Below are 11,144 nucleotides of genomic sequence, written 5' to 3'. Positions count from 1 at the left end.
TCACAAATAGACAGTAAAAGTGTTCTATCACTGTTTATCAATGATATACCACTATCAATTCTTTCTATCACTAGATAGAGATAGATATGTTTGCTTTTTCCATTATTTATTATTTATTGATATTTTGATTGTTTGCTTGATATATTTTCTTGTATATATTTCAATGGGGGCTACTTAATTCTCTATGATACATATTTTTTTTCTTATATATGCTTGGCCCGATTGTATATGTTTTGATATTTGGTTGTTTGGCTAGAGGCTACTTATTGGATTGTATATGTTTTGATATTTTTTTTGTTTTCAATTTAGTTTTCTTATAGGATTGACTTCATGACAATGATATAAAGAAAGAAATACATATGAAACTTGATAGAAAGTGATAGAAGTCTATCATTGTCTATCAATGATAGACAGAGATAGAAGTTTTCTATTTGAACACTAATAAACTACTATTAGTATCTATCTGTGATAGACATTGAAAGTGTTCTATGTTGTCTATCATTGATACCACTACCAGTGTATACATATGTTTTATTAGATATGTTTGGTTGGGGACTACTTACAGTTGGTGTTTTGATATTTATTTTGCTTGTAGGATTGATTTCATACTTTAGTATATAAAGAAGTACTTGATAGACAGTGATAAACACTATCATTGTATATTACTGATAGAGAATGAGAGAAATCTATCACTGTCTATCAGTTGATAGACACTAACACTGTCTAGACTTCTATCAATATCTATCGATATAAGTTTATAGAAGTCTATCAATATTTATCAATAGAAATTTATAAAAGTCTATCAATGTCTATCAACGACAAACAGTGATAGAAGTCTACTGTCTATCGCTGATAGATAGAGAAAATCTCTACCAGTGTTCATTGGATGATAATAGTGAGTGATAGTCAATGATAGAATCTAGCATTGTCTATCGCTGATAGACACTTCCTGATAGAAACCAATGAGGTCAATCACTGCCCATCAATGATAGACACTGATAGCATTCTATCAGTATCTATCATTGATAGAAAATTCTATCACTTCCTTGATTCTTATGTAACAATGACACATTACATTGTCATGCATTAAAATAAATTTGCAGTTGAGGAACATATAGAAAAAACTAATCATGTTCAACAAAAGAATAAGGAAAATAACTAGATACTGTGAAAGAAAATAAAGTGATAGGTTATTTTCTTAAGTATTTTAGAATTTTGGATCTCTTGCAGGAAGTTGAGCTTGAAGAATTTGAAGGAATTGAAAAAGAATATGATCTAGAGATATCTAACAAAGAAAAAAAAACAAAAAAAGGAGAGAAAATCAAATTTTAAAAATGAGAAAAAGGTAAATATAATTAATTATTTATTGCAGCTTGTTGAGGATGGAGAGAATGTTGTTGAGGAAGAGGAGCAAGTTGTTGAGGAAGACACTAAAAAAGAAAATGAGGATGAAAAGAATAAAAGATTTGAAAATAAAATAAAACAACCAAGGGAAAAGGAGGTAAATAGTCGATTGTTCTATCACTAGATATTTGATATCATGGTAGATAGAGTGATAGTGGTCTATCGTTGTATATCATTGATGATAGCGGGTGATAGACGACTGTCACTGTTTATCAATTGTAGATAATGAGATTTTTTTTATAAATAAATTTGTATGTTAATATTATGTTCATATACTTCTTGCTAGATAGATATAAATAGTTGTTGTTCCAAGTTCTATTACTAGATATTTGTACATAGTTGTTGATATCATGATGGATAGAGTGATAGTTGTCTATCACTATCTATCATTGATAAAGAGTGATAAACCACTATCACTGTCTATAAATGATAGATAATGAGAGATTTTATGATAAACAATTTGTATGTTAATATTATGTTCATATTACTACATAGATGTAAATAGTTGTTGATATCATAATATATAGTTTTCCCATTCTAACATTTAACAAACATTCTTTCTTATTACAATTATTTTAGGATGTTGAAGGTGAAGGAAAAGGGAAACATAGAAAGTTTAGACCAAAAGTATTAGATGATGATAGGAAAGTTGTGAATGAGAGGCCAAAGAGAGAAAGGAAACCAACAACAAAGGCAATGAACAAAGCCCCTCCAAAAAAGAAGCAAAAGAAGGAAACAACGCCATTAATGGACAGTGCTCCAAGCTTCGACTTAAACATTTCTCAACTAAACTCTCAAACTCAATCTCAACCTTCTCAAACTTAATGTTAAAACTTGATTTAGAACATTATTAAAAAAGACCACAGTACTACTGACAATTAACTATATTTTGTGAATATTACATTTTTTCAATACTGGTGACAATGAACAATGATTTTAGAACTACCTCTATAAGAATTTTAGTTTATACTAATGATGTTAACTGTTGTCATTTTATTAGTTTTCTAAACTTTTGTATATATGTTCGATGGAATTCTATCAGGTACATGATAAATAAATCACTATCAAATATATGTTGAATGAAATTCTATTAGGTACGTTATGAATTCTATCAATGATAGACACTGATAGATTTCTATCAGTGTCTATTAGTGGTAGTTATTGTTGGAAGTGAAGGTTAGTGAAAACCGTGCAGAAGCAAGATTGGACCCAAATTTAAATTTTTTACAGAAATATGAAATTATAGAGTTGAAAAACATTATGCATTTAACAAAACCAATATGTTTAAATAAAAGAGAAGAGGAAATTAGGGTTAGAGGAAACTTACCCTTGAAGTCACAATTTCTTCTCCAAATATTCATGAACTCACCTTTCATAAATGATCACCAAAGTACAATATCCCAAATGACCAATTGGTTGGACACCACCACAAAAGAAACCAAGGTATTCTCTCTTAAGGCTTGAGAATCCACAAGAGTTGTGGGCCTTGTGATAATTTTGGAAAGAGGGAGAGATTGAATTTCTGAGAGGAATTCTTTTCAAAGAGATTGATAAGGAGAATCTAAATCACACAACAGTTCTGTCTTCACAAAGAAGAAGATGATTCTTCCATAACTCCCTTCATCCCATGATTTAATTGAGAGAAATAAAGGGAGGAATTATGCATAACTCCTTCATTTAATTTAAATTCAAAATTTAAATAAAATTAAATTAAAATCAAATTTAGTTTAATTAATAATATATAATTATATACTAACCACCTTAATATATAATATATATATTATACTATATGTTATATCTAATATAACATATAACCTATAATTTATATTATATCAAATATAATCTAACCTATAGTTTGTAATTCTCTCATTAAACTTATAGTGTCTAATATAAATCAAATTCATATTAAGTTTAACCTATAATTTTTATATGAATCCAATTCATATGTTTAATATTTGAATCATATTCAAATATTTATTCCTCTCAAAATAAACTTTATATTATAATGCATCAAATACATTATACCACTTATAATTAATTTATATTAACTATATCATATATAATTAATTTTAACAATTTAAATTAACACAAAATTAATTTGATTCTCAATAATCTCAATTGAGCTACCGAGAGGACCTTATCAGATTTTTTCCCTTCGGATTGGCTGCTTGGGGCAGAACTCTAGGACCTAAAATGGCAGGTCATACTTACGAAAAATTGTTAAGTAAGTTAATGATTTATTGACCAAATCAATTATGGCTAGTCGTCATTGAAGGAAATCATTTATTGACCAAATCAATTATGGCTAGTCGTCATTGAAGGAAATCGAACTCGAGATTTCCATGAGCAGCAGAAATAAGATCATTCCAAATTACAATCATGAATGAACATTACAAATTACAGTTGTATACAAAGCATATTGTTATGCAATTGATACAGAAATTAAAGCATGAACATTACAAATGAACAAGGAAGAACTCTACGAACAATTGTCGTCTCGTCTCCACGCTCCTTGCTCACGAATGCTCGAACACAACAACCTCGAACGCTCGATCTACACGACCGCAACACTGCACAAACACTTCGTGCTCCAACTTAGCGATCACCTCGGTCATGAACTCCTCAGTAACACGAACGACCTCCACAGAACCTCGACGGTGTCGAGTTGAGTATGACACCACCAAGAAGGCTACCTTGGTATTCTCGGTGTGAGAATCTAGAGGGTGGGCTCTGTTCGGACTTGGTATGAGGCAGACGAAGGAGGAAACATCGATCGTGTACACGACTGGGCAAGTGGGAGATGGCGAAGATCTATCGTATAGGTCGATGCCCAATCGTTTAGCTAAAACTATGCGATCGTCTAGCAAAAGCTATGCGATCGTTTAGCTCGGTGGTCTAATCAAACCCTAAAAACACTATACGATCATTTACTTTGGACAAGCTATCACTTAATAAATATTGCACGATCGTTTAGCTCGCTACTGTACGATTGTTTAGCTCGCCCAAGCTGTCATTTAGTAAATCTATATTTACTTGACAACTTCGTGAGATTCTTTTTGCCGAGAGAGAAATCTCAAAAAACTTTTTTTTATGAAAACTTTTCAATACTTACTTAAAATAAGAAAACAATTTTCCTTTTATCTCACGGTTACCATGAAAATCCAATAACACCCACTCAATTGGTTATTAAAGAAAAAGATTATCCAATAATTAATATTATTATAAATATAAATGATAACCAACTTATCATACTATATTTATAACCTATAGTTTTAATATTTCATCTCATGAAACATGTAAACCATAGTTTTTTTTCTATTCCATGGTACTTAATGTAAATCTCATTTACATCAATCCTCCACTAGATGTATCTCATACATCATACCAATTATATCATATATAATCAAAACAATCTCTTGTCAATTTGAACATTTCAAATCAACACCAAGAACTGATCCTCAACTGAATCCATTGAGCTACCAAGGGGACCTTATGGACCAGTAGCTCGAAGCTCCAATGATACGTGAATAACTGACTAAACTCTTTAGTCACGAGATCCACCATCCATTAACTGGCATGCACTCCACTAAAGACCGACAGCTAAACTCTCCTTACCATAAATATATTATGTGTCCATATTAACCAATCAGTAGTGCGATAACCCTTCATAGATCGCTCGTAAATATAGCTGGGCCAATAACCGTGCGACAACCCTGTAGTTACATTTGTCTCCTTAAGTACCACTGATCCATCTAATAAACATAAGTCATAATCCTATTATGATTTAGTCTTCTCTTCTAAAGAGAAGTTGTGGCCACTATGTTCAAGCCCCGGAATCAGCCCTTAAGGGAGCAATCTCTCTACTTATCCCTGCTTCAGGAAATAAGTGAATTCCATCTTGTGGATTGAGTTCCCAACTCCCAGATCAGACAAGTCCCCAAAAAGGTAGGCATGTTGAGTTGGCAATTTGGTCACTCTCACCCATACTAATCAAAGGACCGCCCTCAAAGGTAGGAGTTCCCAAAATATTCAGGATTGAGGTCGTGTCACCAATGGTCGTTTAGGTGAGATACAAGTCTCTAGTATCAACGACGTTATATACAGATTCTAGTCATCTCGTGGTCCAAGTCTTATACAAACTCTTTGTATAGGACACCACCACTCGCATGTCTCCACATGAATAGTTAAGATCTACCATCTATAGTATTTTACAACACTTGCAAACCTCTACAAAGCGAGTTGTATCCGTAGTGTCACAAGGATCAGGTATTCCACCTTAATCCTTATACTACAGACCTATTTAGGTTATCACTTAAGGCATGATCCACTTGTATATCACATATACATGCTTAAGTTCACATAAGATAACCAAGGAGCTTTGTTTATTGTATATGAGTAAATTCCCGAATTAAATAACTCTTATTTTATTCATTAAAAAATGTGTATCTTTACAAAACAACGAGACTCCGGGAGAATTAGAATTAGGACACAAATCCCAACAATCTCCTACTTGTCCTAAGGACTCACGAGACTAATGTACAATACAATATAAAAATGTACAATATACAATAAACTAAGGCATACTTCAGTATCATCTTCCACTTTCCCTAGACAAGATGTCGCACGTCCCGCAGACCCAGACTCTCCAGGTGACCCTCGAATACTTTAGCCGTGAGGGCCTTTGTAAAGGGATCAGCAACGTTGTACTCCGATGCGATCTTCGTGACTATTACATTACCACAATGCACAATCTCCCTGATCAGGTGATATTTCCATTCTATGTGCTTACCAAATTTGAAACAACGATGACTCTGAGGCTACTTTGAATTTGCCACAACCCTACGTTATCACAATACAGTGTGATAGGCAAATCCATATTTGAAACAACTTCTAAATCTGAAAGGAACTTCCTCAGCCAAACAGCCTTCTTAGCTGCTTCACAAGCGGCTACATATTCGACTTCCATAGTGGAGTCCGTGATGCATCCTTGTTTGATGCTTCGCCATACTACAACCCTTCCATTCAGAATAAACACTAACCTCAATATCGATTTGTGAGAATCTCGATTGGTCTAAAAGAGTCCGTGTATCCTGTAAGGATCAGATCTTTATCTCCATACACGAGCATGTAGTCCCTCGTTCTCCAAAGATACTTGAGGATCGTCTTGACCACTGTCCAGTGATCAAATCCTAGATTAGATTGATACGACTAACAATCCCTACTGCATAGTAAATGTCGGGTCTGGTACACAACATTGCATACATTAAGCTTCCTACAGCAGAAGTATAGGGAATTTGTCTCATCTCCTCAACCTCTTGAGGTGTCTTAGGACATTGGTCCTTAGACAAAACGATTTCATGCTTGAAGGATAACAAACCCCTCTTGGAATCTTGCATCCTGTACCTGACCAACATTTGATCAATGTACAATGCCTGAGACAGGGCTAACTATTTTTTCTTGCAATCCCGAATGATTTGGATCTCTAAAACATACTGTGCCTCACCCAAATCTTTCATTTGGAACTGGGCAGCTAGCCATTTCTTAATGTCAGTCAGATACCCTACATCATTCCCAATGAGTAGGATATCATCCACATACAGTACCAGGAAAGCTACTAAGTTGTTGATGATCTTCTTGTAAACACAAGGTTCATCAACGTTATAATCAAAGCCAAATGACTTGACAATAGTGTCAAATCTGATGGTCCAAGATCTAGATGCTTGTTTCAGCCCATAAATGGACTTATTAAGCTTGTAAACTCTTTGCTCTTGATCTGGAACTATGAACCCCTCTGGTTGAGTCATATAGATAGTCTCCTCAAGATTACTATTAAGAAAGGTAGTCTTGACGTCCATTTGTCAGATTTCATAATCATAAAACGTGGCTATGGGCAGGAGAGTCCTGATAGACTTAAGCATGACAACAGGTGAGAAAGTTTCCTCATAGTCAACTCCCTCAACCTGGGTATAACCTTTTGTCACGAGTCTAGCTTTAAAGGTTTGCACCTTTCCATCTACACCTCTCTTTCGCTTAAAGATTCACTTACACCCAATAGGTCTTACCCCATCAAGTGGATTAACAAGCTCCCAGACGTTATTGAAGTACATAGACTCCATTTCCTGGTTCATGGCTTTAACCCATTCATCTTTGTCAACATCCTCCATTGCTTTCTTAAAAGACAACGGATCCTCGACCCCATCATTCGTAATGACGTTTCGGGCTTCAGTCAAACCCATGTAGCGATCCGGTGGGTTCATAACCCTCCCACTACGTAGAGGCAGTCTCAACTCTTGAGCTAGTTGACTATACATTTCGACCTCAACAACTCTTGTTGATCTATCGGCCTGTTCAACAACTTTTGTTGAACCCTCAACAGTCTCAGTCTCAGTTGAGATCTCACGTAAAACGAGCTTACTTCATACTTATGATCCCTCATGTGGTCTTCTTCCAAGAAGATAGCATTTGTGGAAACAAACACTTTGGTCTCACTTGGATCATAGAAGTATCCACCTCTCATTTCTTTGGGGTAGCCTACAAAGAGGCAAACCTTCGAACGTGGTTCCAACTTCTTTGTGTTAGTTGCTAGCACATGTGTTGGATAGCCTCAAATTTTGAAGTGGCGTAAACTACCTTTACGGCCTCTCCATAACTCAAAAGGTGTTTCAGAAACACTTTTCGAGGGAACGTTGTTCAGGATATAACATGCAGTCTCCACTGCATAACCCCAAAACGAGTCTGGAAGATGAGCATAACTCATCATAGAGCGAACCATGTCCAACAAGGTTCTGTTTCTTCTTTTTGATACACCATTCTGCTGAGGTGTACCAGGAGTTGAGAGTTGAGACGCAATCCTATGGTCTATCATATAGTTCTGGAATTGGAGGTTCATATACTCTCCACCATGATCAGATCGTAGTGTTTTTATCTTCTTACCTAACAAGTTTTCAACTTCAGCCTTATACTCCTTGAACATGTCAAGGGCTTCAGACTTATGTTGCATTAGGTAGAGATACTCAAACCTTAAATAATCATCTATGAAAGAGATGAAATATTCATACCCACCTCGGCTCTAACATTCATCGGACCATAGAGGTCTGAATGTACAAGCTCTAAGGCTTCCTTGGCTCTGTAACCTTTTCCAGTAAAAGGTCATTTGGTCATCTTGCCTTCGAGGCATGATTCACATACCAACAAAGAGTTTTCTTCTAAACTCTTTAAAAGTCCATTTTGCACCAACTTCTCAATCCTATTGAGGTTGATGTGACCTAACCTAAGATGCCAAAGATGGGTGTTTTCCTTTGGAGAAACCTTTGGTCTTTTAGTTGTTGTTGCAGTATTGAACATTTTAGTGTTAAACAAGGCTTTTATGACTAACAACCTAAGTACATATAAGTTATTTTCCATTAAACCATAACCAATCTCCATTCCATTCTTGAAAATAAACACTTATTCTCAGAAAAGGAGACGGTATAACCTTGTTCAATGAGACAAGAAACCGAGATCAAGTTCCTCTTAATATGAGGAACTACGAAAACATTATCCAGTAACAGATAAAGTTTCTTGTCAGCCTGCCTACAGCAGCAGCTAAAACAACATCACCAGTATCAACTCGAAAAGTCATCTCTCCCTGTGGCAACGTTTTCCTAGAACTGAATCCTTGGTAAGAGGAACTGGCATGATTGGTAGCACCTGAATCTAGAATCCAGACAGAATCATCATTCTCTACCAGACAGGTCTCCAAGACCAATAAATCATATTTACTGTCTTGTCTTCTTTTATGGAGAGTAGTGGGATCGAGGTCGTTTGCCACGAAATTCATTTCATTCTATCCACTGTAAGTAATCGGTCATTTTAAAAGCTTTAAACAGAAATACTAACGAGTTGCTGAAAAGAAAAACACATTGACCTACATTAGGTTTTAAGCAAATACCCGTTGTAAAACAAAACAACATCCAATAAGGTCTTAGAAAATCTAATATGAACCCCGTGTGACATTTAGTTTCGTAATGACGCTTCAAAGGTTTAGGACAAAAGTCGCCGAAGGGAGGTCAGTTATCCCTCCTCTGAATTGAGAAGATCTTAACCAGTCATTAATACCAGAACAACTCTTGCTCCTATAATGACTAGCCATTATTGATTTGGCCAAGAGATCATTAACTTGATTAACAACCTCCTGTAAGTGTGACTCATCATTTTAAGCCCTAGAGGTTCGTCCCAAAAGGCCAATCTGAAGGGAAAAATCCGATTGGGGCAAAACCTAAAGCGACCCTATCCATTTTTGGAGTTCACCTTGATATTGACCAACTGCACAAAACCCATCCGAAGAGAGATGTACCAAAGGCGTCACGAGGGCGTACAGAATGATCTCACGATGTGAACCAATGACAAAGACCATAGGAGGTGTTGACACACACTTTTCACCCACTTACTATAAATACTCTCTCTGTCCACCTTGATATTGACTCTTGCAAACACCATCCGAAGGGGGATGCTCCCAGGGCACCACGAGGCCAAGCATGAATCTCACGGTGTGAACATATAGGGAGAAACGTGAGTGGAATCATAGACATATCAGATATGCCTCTTCCTCCCACTGAGTATTTTATAACCTAGGGTTTAGCTTACTTAGAAAAAACACGGCTAAGGATTTTAACTAAGTGACTTTTAGGTTTTTCCAAGAGTAACTTTTATCTTGGATAGTGAAACAACTTTTGATCATCATCTATTAAACTCTTTAACAGAATCTTTGACCAAAACGCCGCATGCTTGTTGAAAATCTAATTCACCTTTCCAGGTAGGTTTCTAGGTAGGGGTGTTACGTTTCCGTCAACTTAAGAACCCCAGCTTAGCCAGAACCCGCCTTAGACAAAAGGTCCCTTATAGATAGGTTTACAACAAATTTAATCTTTTATTCCAACTAATTTAATCCTATTAAACCAATTTTAAAAGATTAATCTAGGTTACTAAACTCTTTAGAATCACTTGAACTTAGGTCTATCTTAATCCAATTTTAAAACCCTTTTAAAAAACTTGAGTTCACCCTAAGTCCGCATGCAACTCTGAATTATTGATTTTAGGTTTAATTTCCTTTATAACACTTATAAACAGAAATCAACACTAAAATGCTAAGCTAACACATGCAAGGCATTCATAACAATTATAAATAGCCTAAGTGTCATGCGTAATGCAGTGTTCATTCATTGCTACTTCTTTTATATATCACTTATACAAAGCAACAATGAAACAAGAAAAGCATGCTTCCATTCACCCTTAGACTATAACACTTATAATAAAATGATGATGCATGATAATGCTCTTTGCATGCAAAATATAACTCTTATATTTCATGATGCATATGCATGCTTTCAAGTAATTTCTTCATGCTAGATTATAACATTTATAATACATGATGCATGAATAATTGCACAATCTAAGGTGGTTTTTAACTATATGACAAACACTTTGACATATAAGTACCATACATCACATGTATAAGCAATAAAAGTTAATGAACAAGGTGAAATTGCCCTAAAAACACAAAAGAAAAGCTAAATATTACAAAGACAAGGAGTCTCCGGTTCAAACAGGTGAACTGGGTCTTGAACCACTTAGGTAAAACATTGCTTCTCCAACCATCGTATACTAAGCACCCTGCGATCATCTACACGATAAAACAAACGCTTTGCTATAGCGCTCCCAGAGCTAAACGATCGTTTAGCATTTACTACACGATCGTTTAG

The sequence above is a fragment of the Benincasa hispida genome, chromosome 4 (genome assembly GCF_009727055.1).
Source record: "Benincasa hispida cultivar B227 chromosome 4, ASM972705v1, whole genome shotgun sequence".
NCBI classification, from domain to species: domain Eukaryota; kingdom Viridiplantae; phylum Streptophyta; class Magnoliopsida; order Cucurbitales; family Cucurbitaceae; genus Benincasa; species Benincasa hispida.
This window is presented reverse-complemented; position numbering follows the sequence as displayed.